Source organism: Periplaneta americana, chromosome 6 (genome assembly GCF_040183065.1).
Source record: "Periplaneta americana isolate PAMFEO1 chromosome 6, P.americana_PAMFEO1_priV1, whole genome shotgun sequence".
In the NCBI taxonomy this organism is placed as follows: Eukaryota; Metazoa; Arthropoda; class Insecta; order Blattodea; family Blattidae; genus Periplaneta; species Periplaneta americana.
In genome coordinates this window covers 60,223,849-60,237,259 of record NC_091122.1, presented here as the reverse complement: position 1 = coordinate 60,237,259, position 13,411 = coordinate 60,223,849, and the positions used below count along the sequence as shown (strand labels likewise).

The 13,411-nt window shown below is 34.9% G+C and overlaps 1 protein-coding gene across 4 annotated transcripts in view; it reads left to right on the top strand.

The window, feature by feature from the left end:
- LOC138701358 (fatty acid CoA ligase Acsl3-like) overlaps nt 1-13,411 on the top strand; it is a 139,358-nt gene that overhangs the window by 54,539 nt on the left and 71,408 nt on the right. The window contains exon 1 of one of the 4 annotated variants that reach the window (XM_069828167.1): nt 545-696. The exons of 2 other annotated variants lie outside the window; for them this stretch is intronic. The gene's annotated coding sequence lies outside the window, so the exon portion shown is untranslated. Of the gene's footprint in view, nt 1-544; nt 697-13,411 lie in introns of those variants that run through there. One more of the 4 variants, XM_069828165.1, reaches the window with a different exon arrangement.

The following is a 13,411-nucleotide window of genomic DNA, read 5'->3' as shown; positions in this document are numbered from 1 at the left end:
CGAGCGTATTATGTAAAAAAAATTAACGGAGCGAATTATAAAGGTACCCGTAACTCTTAAAGCTTGTCGCATTTGCGTACTGTCTGTTGTCTCGTAACAAAATTAATATTGAACTAAAAGGGTTGGCAAGAAACTTGTTCGTAAATCAAAACATAACTAGAATATTTCTACAGAACCAATGGGCTAGAGCTAGACGATCAGCATATTTTGAGCTTTGTAGAGATATACAGGTTGTCATCTTTTTCCCTATTCAACATACATGCTTTACAAAGTGGCGCTGTTGGGACAAAATTGTTTAAAGTTTTCTAACGTTCTCACTCGGTGAATTGGGCACAATGTTTTTTTTTTTTTTTTTTTTTTTTTTTTTTTTTTTTTTTTTTTTTTTTTTTCCCCCCCCCACAGCAATATCTTTCCGCCCAGGGTACAAACATATTTTACCTGTAAGCAAAGTGCAATTGCCCAATTCATATCCTTGAAGACCAATATGCAAGCCAACTGCGGATCATTAGGGCAGTGGGAAGGAGTGTAGAGGCGAGTCCCATTGGCTAGGCTTGTACCACGTGGTGAACTCGCACGCTGTGTTTTGAAGGAGGTCTATAGCTTCTTTCACTTTTCGTTCAGAGTTGCAGAGGTTACGCTGAAGTACGCTTCGTGTGCCAAGCCAGCTTCTAAATTCATCACTGGCCTTCAGACAAGGTAAAAATAGGCCTGCCTATGTATTACTGTAATAGCATTGTTAGTGTTCATTCATATTAAAATCCTGGAATTCTTACAGTCGAATAGTTTTTAATATTTTTTTACGGAAGGAAATGGAACTTGCTTTCATCTTTTCGCTTAGAAGATTGCAAAGTAAATAAGGGAAAGACTGAATTGCTTGAACTATCTTTTCCAGCTTTTGCATGCTGGCTTTTACTGGTAAACATTTATTGACCAGAATCCCTCTTGTCCATTTCTAATATTCAAAAGATTTCGTCAAGAGTGTTTTAAACTCCATTATAGAAAATATGAGGCTTTCGTCTAGTAGCCAATTTCGTATTGGAAATATCTCCCTAGTTCGCAGTTTTGTTGGGGTTCAGTGGCATTATTTAGTAACTTAGACTTCCTTTCGAGCTTCGAGATTTAGGAACTTTAATATCATGATTTATTCATTTCAAATTCTGTCGTATCACTTCAAGAGAATTAAAATTATTTTTTGATTTACTGAATTGTTAGACGCTTTATTTAATGCCGGTGTAAACAATCTTATGGGTGATAATGAGCTATTATGTAAAAAATAAAAATACATTTCCGTGAAATTTGTGTAGTAATCGCTTCATCCTGCCATCTGAGCAGTGTCACGTTTTTTGTAATATTTTTTACAAACTAGCCAATACGAACTAAAAGATGACGTTTCGAAATCTTGTGATGCATTAACTTCGCTTAAATGTTGAACCAACATTGACTGAAATGAGTCCTTAACGTACTGGAGACTTACGAAGCTGTGCGGGTTTGTGTTCAATGTTTTTGTACTGTCATTGTATTAAATTCATACATCAATTTATAGTGGGTTGTTTTCCGTTTACAATTATGCCATGTTCTTTTCTCTATTTCATGTAAGCATCTAAAATGTTAATTCAACAGTTTAGTCCACTGTTCGAAGACAGGTTTGAAACTCGTGACTTCAATAAGACAGCACTCGTGAGGCAACTATACCAGGAGAAAATGGAGTAGGATGGCCAGTTTCTTTCCCCCTTCCATTGCATACATCGTTGACTAGTAACATATTACACTAATCAGACTTCATAAGTGTAGAAACCATTACTGTTCTCAGACACATAAAGTAAGATGTAAGTACTGCCTGATAATAGATTCACATATCATCCAGAATCTCGGAGGTAAATTTCACAGAATATTTTAAAATTACTTGATTCAGTCTTTGAGCTGGTTAAAAAGGAAATTCGTGTTCTGTAAAGAAATGTCTACGGTTAATGTTAGTGAAATACCTATTTAGAATTAGTCCAGTAGACGCTCAAAATTTTCTAATTACAACACAAATATTCCAAAACAATATATTTATATATTTTTTCAATAAAAGTTGCAGCTGTTTCCTGGTTGAATAAATACGGGTTTTCTTAATCATTATTAATTGAGCCGTTCAGAGCAGAAGTGGTGTAAGTCATAATTGGGTAATGAGGTTTAACCTCTTACCGCATGGGACAGTCTTGCACACACCGGTTTAGTATTCAAGTAACTTAAGTAATTTTCTCAGTTGATGTCACCCCATGGTCAAATCCAATTCTTGACCTGTGCCAGTATGCAGTTTGAAATATTATATGGTTATATTATAAATTATATGAATATGAAACCAGTATGTGCCATATGTCCCAGAATGCAGTAAGGGGTTAAAGTAAAAATTCTGTAAAATACAGCGCAAAGTACCAATTAATATCATTCGTGCTATCCACGGACTATCAATAGCTTAAATAAATGTAATATTAATTGGTATTTTGCGCTGTATTTTACAGAATTACTTTAACCCTCATTATTCATTTTTGACTTACACCACTTCTGCTTTGAACGGCTCAATTAGTAATTACTGAGATCTGTAAATCATAATGAATACAACTAGGATTTCACATTAATTCCAAGTCGTATTTCCTCGAAATTTTAAATTTCTAATGTTCTTCTCCAATAGTTGATGTAGGAAATTATAATATTATCAAAACATTAAGTCGCAATCTGGATGAATGGTTCGAGACAAGTTTCTTTCTACAAAATATATTTATTTATTGTCGACTTTATACTTTCGTAATTACTAGTATAGATGTAATTATTATAGTATGTGACCTCAATCATCTGTAATGGCTGCTTGTAGTAAAATCCAGGAAATCATTTTGAAGTTAGATGTTTACTCTAAATACTACAATTTATTACTTGTTCTGTGTAAAACTGCGAACGTTATTTGCATCTCTGAATTCTTAGTGTCCAGATTTACTGTTAAACACTTAATATTCCATGAAAATCTTCCTGTCTAGATTCATTGATGTAAAGAAATTAATACTAACTTCAGAAAAAAAAATATATTTGGCAATTAAATGCAAATGTTCATGGCATATCTGCATAGAAACAGAAGTACCATTTTAATATAAATGTTCAGTAAAATGACACATCAAAGGTTGCAGTTTGAAAAAAAAAAACATTTTTAGGGACGGATTGGCGATAACGAGCATGCTTTGCGCGTAAGAACCTATTTTTTTTTTAATTAGGCTTTGTTCGGAAATTTTATTCTCATTAGTCGTTTCAACTGATTAGTTTCTGGCAAGCTTCACATATTCAGATTAGTCTGAATCGGACTAATTTGTAGAAAAGTCATATATAAGTATAATACTGTTACATTCGTGAAAGATTAATTCTGCATTTCTCGGCAATGTTTGTGAACTACTAAACATGAGCTTTCCCTTGAGCAATGTTTATTCCTCCATTAGCACAATGAAAGCAAGTTTTGAACGGCAGTCATAGGACCAAACGAAACGAAGTGTCTCGACAGCAACTAGTTTGCCGAAGTTTGTTGAAACGCTGATCTACATCATTTCCATGGGTACCGGTATATTTTTAGTCTGTCTGGGACCGTACAATTCCTTAAAATACCGTCTCTTTTTTATTCTCTCTCGTTTTCCATTTACACCAAAAGATACTAATGTAATTTAGAGAACTGTTGACCATTTTGTCCCAGAAACATTGCAAGCTTGAAATGTTTTATCGTTCAGTAGGTTTCGGTAAATACAGTATATTTCGTTTAGTAACTTAATATCTAGAATGCTGTCTCTGGATTCCTTTGATATCATAATCCTTCAAACTAGAAAGTATTTTGTTAAATATTTTAACATTCAATTGACTTGTGATCATTTCCAGTATAATTTTTTTTTTAAGATTGTTTGCCATTTTCATTTCCTTCGTGGAATAAACGCACAAGGTTAGGATACTGCAACAAGAGATTTTTTTTCCTGGTTTTCTCAGTAAATAATTTTTAATTTGGTTACTATTGCACTAAATTTTATTAACTGAGACGGCAAACAATTTTCAACTTTGAGTTTAAGTAAAATTTTAGATTTTCCGACCTATACTTTTCGGCGAAAGTGAAATTAGCATACATTTATAATACCGAAAGTTTTATTTTCTTAAGTTTTCGTTTAATGAATTGGATGTTACATAAAACTATTCACAAGGTAAAAGTGAATGCACGGATTTCACATTTAAAATAGAACAAAATAAAATTGCCATTAAATCTGTCCATAATTATCTAAAAGTAAGAGATTTTGTATATTGATTAAACGATTTGAATACGTAAGACAGAACCTGCTTCTGCTGCTTCATAAACCAAAACCATTGCCCAAGTAGCTGAAATGGGGACATTATCCCACTAAATTTAGTGTTTCAACAAAGACCTAATCCTTAACTGTACATACCAAATACTATAGACCTATAAGATTGGATATTTATGCAAGTAAGAAAATCTTTTTGACCAAATAATCGTAAGCCTATGGTTGAGTATGTGTTCAGATTTTTCGCCTCTGTAAAGAACTATTCTCGAACTGTGGATAATGCTCCACTGGCGAGGTCCGGAACCAGTACAGATGTTAATTGGTTTGATCTACTTCCTACTGGTAGAATATTTACAGTTCTTTGATGTGGGTTTCGGACAAGGTTCGAGGACTACTGTAATAAGCGGTAGTAAGAAAAAACATAGTTTAAAGAATATGATCACATTTTAATGAGGTATACCGCTGCGGTTTTTAAACTCGGACAATATTTTTTTATTTCATCAGTACTTCCTGCTCAGTAGGGGATCACAAATTTCGCAGTCCAGTTATTTTTCTGTATTATATGATAGGTCATAGCGTGTAATCAGGTTTTATCGGAGGTATGGCTATGAGTAGGATATTGGAACTCCAATTCCAGAGAAGGGATGTTTTTTTTGCTTTTTCTAGGTAAATGTTGGTAGTTTGAATGTAACCCTACTATGAAGTAGTAACGAGATACTTGCCACTGTGCCCTGATCGCTTTAAATTTGTAAAGGCCGTGATGTAACCTCGTCAATAAACTTGGGCGTGTGTAACTTCACTTAATTGTTCCGGCATGCAAGTTTTCATTTTATTTTTACTGTCATTGCGGACTCTGCTTTTGAATTTCAACTGATGCGAGGACCTCAGTTTCACAACACACTATTCTTGCGGTAACACCACAGTCTAGTATATAGTCACGAAGCTCGAGTTTGAGGGTACAAGGAACAATAGACTGCAGGTACTATTTCGCATTGTCTGTAATGAGGCGATAGTAGCGAGCCTAGTGGTTAGCAACTATATATGGATGCATTTTTACTACTTACGAGCTTCGTATTGAGCTTCGTGACTGTATATACTAGACTGTGGTAACATACGGAAATGTTAGGTCGCTCTGGCTACCGGCGTAGCTCAGTTTGCAGAGGCGCTTGCCTACCAATCCAGAGTTGCGCTCGGGCGTGGATTCGATTCCTGCTTGGGCTGTTTACCTGATTGGGTTTTTTCCGAAGTTTTTCTGAACCGCTAGGCGATTATCAGGAAATCTAAGACGAATCCTCGGGTTCATCTCGCTATCACGAATCTCATCGACGCTAAATAAGAGTAGTCTATACAGCGTCGTTATACAGGATGTTAGAAGAAAGTATCCAATATTTTAGGGGGTGCTAGTATGCAGCAAAACAAGAAAAAATGTCTAATAAACATGGGTCCTACAACACATACTTTCTGAGATCTGAACACTTGTTGCTCAAAGTGACGTCCATTCATGGCAATGCATTTCTCTGCCCTTCGGCGTAAGGAATCGTGCATTCTTTGAAATTGACCTGGTTCTTGATAATCAAAAGTCTAGGGGATTTAGATTTGAGGAACGAGCAGGCCAAGGTGTGGGGCCTCCCAATAAATTTGGTATAAAACGACACATCTAGTAGGCTTCTGTCTGAAGAAGACGGTACTATGACCAACGATGTGGTATACCACCAGTAATAACGTTTTGGCTACTAAAAAATTTAGTTTTCATGACGTGCTATTTCTGCAATCTCCGATTCAACTATTGTCAGAAGTGAAGCGTGCATAGGTCACCAAAAACTGAGTATGAGCAACCACGCTCTTGGAGCTGTAAAATGTGCATCTTGCAAAGGCGCAGTATAAACCCTAGTTCCCCAGTTCATTATCAAAAGTGGAGGTTTCATTATGCATATTAATTTTTTTTTAATTGTTTTAATTTTTAATGTGAAACTGTTGCATTGTTCCACTAATTGAATTCATAGAGAGAAATCCCTTAGATTGTAGTTGCAAAGTTTCCAATTGTGATATTGGGCAATTCACGAAGTATTGTAAAAATAATTTCAGCCCTTCATTCCCTATTGAGATAAATGGAGTCTCTCTTCGCCTGTAATACTAATAAAAGTGCACTCATCTTCTCTTGGTTAACTCATCTCATGACTCAGATGATCTTGAGTCATAAAACATGAAGTTGATCAGTTATAAATCTTGGTTTATTCGACTTTGACCAATTTTGTTTTATAGTTAGTTTTTCCGAAGGGTGACACAACTGAACTTCATACTACGATCTGTAATGAGATTTTGCTGCCCAAGGTCAAGATCTGTGAAATTTGTAGAACAGTGATATGGTTTGGAATTGGAAACTATTTCCTCTCCTCCCCTCCCCTCCCTTCACAACGAAGGCAGTTTCGTATTGGACAGCGTTCACAGGTCTAACACGATTGATTGACCCATTCTGCCACACTGACAATGTGGAATCCTTGACCTTGTCATGTTATATGGACGCTTTGAACTTTGAATCATCGCATCCTATTGAACTTGAATTACTAGACACAAACGCGACAAGTGTTTGTGCTGATACGAGAAATGACTGATTGTGTAACACCTCTTTCTGATTATGCAAAGTGTAAAGCACAGGCGGGTAAAATATGTTGCAACACGAAACAAATTGTGATCGCCGTGAGGTCGGGCAACCCCCTCAACCAACCGTAGATATCAGTAATGTATTTATTTTTCTACCCACCTTGTCATTTTGTCATGCAGGCTGCATCAATTGCCCCTTACATTTTGCCCTCTGGTGTAAAGAGAAGTGCTGTCATACTGCAAATTGTGGATTTCGTTATTTTTGGGGATTAAGGGGAGCAGGCAGCGATGGCTGTGCGGTTAAAGAATTTCGGTATTTCCAGGCTTTGTGTTCAGAGTGAAATAAAAATGTCTATGGTTATGCAATAAATCATTCTTAATTCAGTGGTATAAAAGACAACTAATTAGTTTATCAAAGTAAGGCCCTGAAAACCTGTTTGCCCACTTTGTTAAATGTAGATCTACCTCAATCTTCAGGTGAACATTACTAACTGCAATCTTCACTCATACAGTTTTTTTTTAAGTTATCAAGGAATGTATGTTGTAAATTCTAAAGCAGAATTTAGTGAAACAAAGTTTTACTTTGATTAACAATTTTTGCCATTTTTTTTTCCAACGCATATACTTACAGTATATTTTTCTCTCGTATTTGATACTCATAAATCCGTATATCTACTTTGTAGAACACAAGGTGCAGATAATACTGTAAAAGATGACGAGAACTAATTTCTGTCCTACATTAGTGAATTATTATAAGCCGGTTTTAAATATTCCGACATGGGTATCTAATTATGCCCTTGTGTTAAGCTGTTGACATACAGTTCTTGCATTCCTTTTATGATTAGTTCCTCATCCATTCGGATACATTCGGCTCTCTTCTTAGGGATTTGTGTTGCGTTCTCTTCATTGTTGTCAGTACCGCCATAATTGTTAGATTTTAATAGTCTTACGTACTTACAAATGGCTTTCAAGGAACCCGGAGGTTCATTGCCGCCCTCACATAAGCCCGCCATCGGTCCTTTTCCGAACAAGATTAATCCAGTCTCTACAGTCATAACCCACCACCTTCAAATCCACTTTTGTTATCTTCACATCTACATCTTGGTCTTTCCGAAGGTATTTTTCCCTTTGGTCTTCCAACTAACACTCTATATGCATTTCGGGATTCGCCTATACGTGATACATGCCCTGCCCATCTCAAACGTCTGGATTTAGTATTCCTAATTATGATATGTGAAGAATACAATGCGTGCAGTTGTTTAACTTTATCCATTCTCCTGTAGGCTACAGTAACTTTTTCCTCTTAACCCCAAATATTTTCCTAAGCACCTTATTCTCGAACACTCTTAACCTGTCTCTCTCAAAGTGAGAGTTTTAATATAGTTTATAATTTTGTATTGTTAAATTTCTTTAAGAACAAAGTGCACACTTTTCTTGGTAGGCACTTTAACATAACTAAGTAAAATTTTATTTGTCCTGCTTTAATAATGGTGATAACATTATGTATAAAAGTATAAACAGTAATCTACTCTTTATGTTAAACCAATATTTGTCTAGGTTGTGATGCCTGGATTTCATTAAATTACTTCGGGCAATTGCATTCATTAGCTTTCATATTCATATCACCCTTGAAATTTATTATACGCCTTTTTATTTACGTAGTACATCCAGTTTTTTTATTTTTTTTAGACTTCCATAAGCACTTTTGTTCCTAATATTTGTGTGTTTGGTCAGAACATGACTAAAAAAGTTTTTTTTTTTATTTTTTTAAGCTGAAAGCTCAGCTTGTATATAAAAGTTCTGTCGTTTGGTATAGCTGTGATATTTCAATCTAATGTTACTTTCATTCACATTTGTATGTAAACTAGAATTATGACTTCTGTAGGAAAAGTGAAAATAAAAATGGTTGTATTTCAAAATAGGTTTTTTGGAGTTATGTTTTGACCAAAGTCCACGAATTACTTTTGAAATGGTCGAATACCTATATGAATGTCGCGTAACTTACATCACGACTTCAGCTATCAGTTCCCAGATAAAATTTTGTCGCGTGTGATTGTCAGTACTAAAAGTCTTTCATTACAATCACTCGTTCGAGCGATAAGGTTTATCCTTGTAGTCCTGGATTTTGCAAGTCCCATAATCAGAAACTTACAGCTAAAAGAACAGCAAGTCCACGAAGCTTGGCTCAACAAACGCTTGGAAAGACAACCTTGATGATGTAATACTTACACGCAGGCACGAATACACGAACCGTGTTCGTACACGTGTATTCATTCGTCTCTTGCGCAAGTGACTATTTCACGTGAAAATGTGGTCAATTTATTCATTGTCATTTTCGATGACAGTGTACTGTTGAGGATTTGAATGTTGATGGAACATTATCTGTACCGATATCTTGTTACTATCACTCCCGAAACTTTTAATTATAATCAAGAAAAGCACTAAAACCCCTATCTGATGGAGGGGCCCCGGAATTTAAACCCGTGATATTCCAAATTCAAGTAGCTAGTGTTTTACCAGTTACATAGCTCGGTAACATTATTAGATAGTAGTAATAAATAATATTATAAAATATCGACTGCCAGTTCAAAAGAGAAAGAACCCAAGATTTCAAGTTTTGAGCAACCTGAACTTTTAAAGTTGCTTAAAGTTTTTAAGCTGTGAAAAGTCCAATTGACACACTCTAATTTGAAACTTATAGTACCTGGTAAATAAAACATTTATCAAAACCTTAAATTTTGAGTTCTTTCCCTTTTGAACAGGGCCATCGATATATTTGTATATAATTCATAGGCCCTACATACAAATTGTCATTTCGCACGAATTACTTAGTTTTAATAGATCAAAACTAATGAATTGTGACTAAGGTATATAATAAATCGATCGAAGACTATATTATAATAAAGTAAATGAAACGCAGAATTTATTTATAGAGAAACTACCCATACGTCGTAAGATCTACTTAGTTACAAATGTTTGGAAAGAAGTACACTTGCTATAAAAGGATTTGGAAAGCTATAAGTTAGATGATTAGAAATGTCTTCTATCCAATTTCGAAATTGAGAGTGACATGGTCTCTCGCCGATTTAGGGGAAGTAATTCGTATTAATTACCTTGCGAATTCAAAGCCAATAAATTCTAATATCTAGCTGTAAAGTATAAAATAAAACAAATAAATTAAATATTTTAAATGATAATTCTCACATTGCCAATTTATTTGGTTAAAATAAATTTTCTAAATCAACAATTGGAAATGTAGATACCGGTACGTCAATGGTCAATTTTTTTCTTAACGGTTGCAAATCTTCATCGCCTATTTCTTTGATATTAGAGGAGAAAAATTCGCTCCGGCGCCGGGGATCGAACTCTGGTCCTTGGGTCTACGTACCAAGCGCTCTAAACATTGAGCTACGTCGAAGTTCAATCCACAGCACCGGATCGAATCCTTCTCCTTCAATGTTTTTTCTCTTTGTGGCCTGACTCCAAGTTCGACATAAATATGTTGACATTTATATTAAGCCAACTGCCATTATACAAGGAGCGCAGTCAATTGAGCGACTTGGTGTCAGAGATTCCACAGTAATATGCACTGTTGGACGAAGAATCTAGGCCTACGTAAAGATTAATTTGGGTTAGCTCCTATTAAAGATCACAAAATCCACAATAACTTATTGTTATTCATCCGATAACAAATTCGTACGAGTCACAGAAGAATAAGCAATTAAAGATGTTAAATCAGCTTGATGTATAAAAGTTAAACTTGCAAACATGATTGTAAATGTAAGGTCCGATCCAAGTAAATGATGAATTCGAGTTGGGGCATTAGTCTTACTTTCTTATTTGGATAAATGTCGGTTTTTCCTAAAACTTGGTATAAGCCTACTGATATTAGGAATTTTCAGAATTTTCATTGGACATTGCTCTGTCATCGTGGGTTTTCTCGTCTCTCGAATTAATGGAATATGGGGATGTGTAAGCATGTACGAGCCTTTCCCACCTCTGACTGGATCGCTCTTCCTGGTTATGTGGTATTTCTAGGAAATTGTTTCCCAGTACATCCGTACACTGTACTATTTCAGCATTCCGGGACATCGTACCCTCTATCGATGTGAAGTACAGTACATTACTAGAATGTAGTGTGTACTGTGTGTGAATACACGTTCAGTTCCACGAAAATAATCATAGTTGTACTGCACCGTTTTTTGTAGGAAGTGGGGAATTTTTCTTTTTTTCATTTCAGTTATTATATTCCATAGACCTTAAATCAGCAATGAAACTTTAAGATGTGGAACAAGTCAACATTTTACAAGATTACAATTTTTACAAATTTTTACAATGTTCTACAATTTTTACAGTTTTGCATTTTTCTACAATTTTTTTTTACAATTGTTTACAATATTTTGGAGAGATGTGGCGAGGCTCGAGGATTCGCCAAAAGATTACCTGGCATTTGCCTTATGGTTGGGGAAAGCTCGGAAAAAACCCGAGCAGACGAAAGGAGGTGAAATGAAGTGAGGCCGCAGATTCGCCATAGACCATCCGGCATCAGTCCCACTGCTGGAGAAAACCTCGGAAGAAACTAATCAATGGGACAAACGGGGGGGAACAGCAGGCCAGCGAGTCTGCCGACTGAGCTACATCGATGGTTCTACTAAAAATATACAATACATAGCCAATCAGATTATTAAATTTACAAACGCAAACGATCATTCATCAGTTGAGCTGTAGAATATATTACATAGCAAGTTAAGTCAATTTAAGGCATAAACAATTCAATCAATTGAGATATACAGAAATTGATAATACATATCATGCAAATTACTTCGAATTACAAAGATAAACAATTCATCAGTAGAGCTACAACAGATTACTATTCAATTTAAAGCATATACAATTCATCAGTCAAACTATACAAACATATACAATACAAAGTAAACAGATTAATTCAATTTACAAGCATACTTTCGTTCTATACAGATTACTATTCAATTTAAAGCATATACAATTCATCAGTCAAACTATACAAACATATACAATACAAAGTAAACAGATTAATTCAATTTACAAGCATACTTTCGTTCTATACAGATTACTATTCAATTTAAAGCATATGCAATTCATCAACCATACTATACAAACATATACAATACAAAGTAAACAGATTAATTCAATTTACAAGCATACTTTCGTTAAACTATAGCCTACAAAGACTGCTGCAATTCTCTCAAAATTCCTAAACTTTTTTTTATTAAAACTGAAGTAGTAGTTCGCGAAGATGCAATTTTAATATACTTGTTCGTTAGACTAACTTAAAAGCTACATAAAATTGAAATTGTTAGTGAGTGCGTGGACTTAATTGCTTTCATTTATGGACAGAAGTATCTACAGTCAAATCAAATTTTTGTCCCCCCCCCCCCCCCGAGTTCGAAAAACTTGGATCGTAGGTTTCTAGGGTAGTGGTGAATTGCAATATCTGATGGCGTGTGTAGTTAAACGGATGTTGCTGAGTAAAACCAAATCTAGTGATGAGAATAATCCAAATCTAATTTTTAATTCTGCAGTGCTTGGGAAAAGTGACATAAGTTAGTTTCCACAAACCTTTTTTGATAATTTGACAACTTACACTGGTTTATGTCTATTTGATTTTTTTCTGTTATGAATTATTGTAATGGGAGAAATACTTATGTATTTTTTTTTCCAAGCGAGCAGATGTTCCGTAAGTTGTTAATAAATTATCAAAAAAGGTTTGTGGAAACTGACTTATGTCACTTTTCCCGAGCACTGCAGAATTTGTCATTGTGTAGGCCTAAGAGACCTCCATTTATTTTGTTAAAAGTGAACTATTTTCTTAAAGTAGTTTTAAGTATGAACTCTTGTTAATTTCTTTGACGTGCAGACTTCTTGAATATTATAATATGAAGTGGTTTGTCTCCACTATTAATACGATAAATTGAGTGTAGATAACCTACCTAAAGCTCCAGTTCTTACGCTTGAAACACTTGAAGCTATATGAAATTAGAGGAGGAAATGTTAGGCAATTTTTTTTTCGTGATTACTCTGTGTTAACAATTTTCGTGAAGTTTGATCAGAAACTGTCTTTCAAAGTGTTAACATTCTCCTCCATATAGTGGAGGTCTCATATCTGACCAAGCATTTGAACAGAAAAATTAAGATTTTCTGGCTGCAGCTGTAATGGATCTAATATCGGAAAAAAAATATTAGATTTGTGCAGTATAATTTCTCTGGCTTAAAATCACAGAAAACATGTCTGCTTTACCCGACACAGGAGCTCAACCGCTCATTAAGATATTTTATCGGTTATAGTTCAGACCTGTTGAACTGTAGCAGCTTGAGAATTACAAGACAGCAGTAGCTTTAATAAATTTTGTTGACAATTGGGAGAATTTTCGTACCATGTTCTTCTGTACTCCGCTCATTCATGTCTGATTCTAGTTCTTATTCTATAATCTAAAACTGATTTAACAATAATCATTTTACTTTCCAGTCCT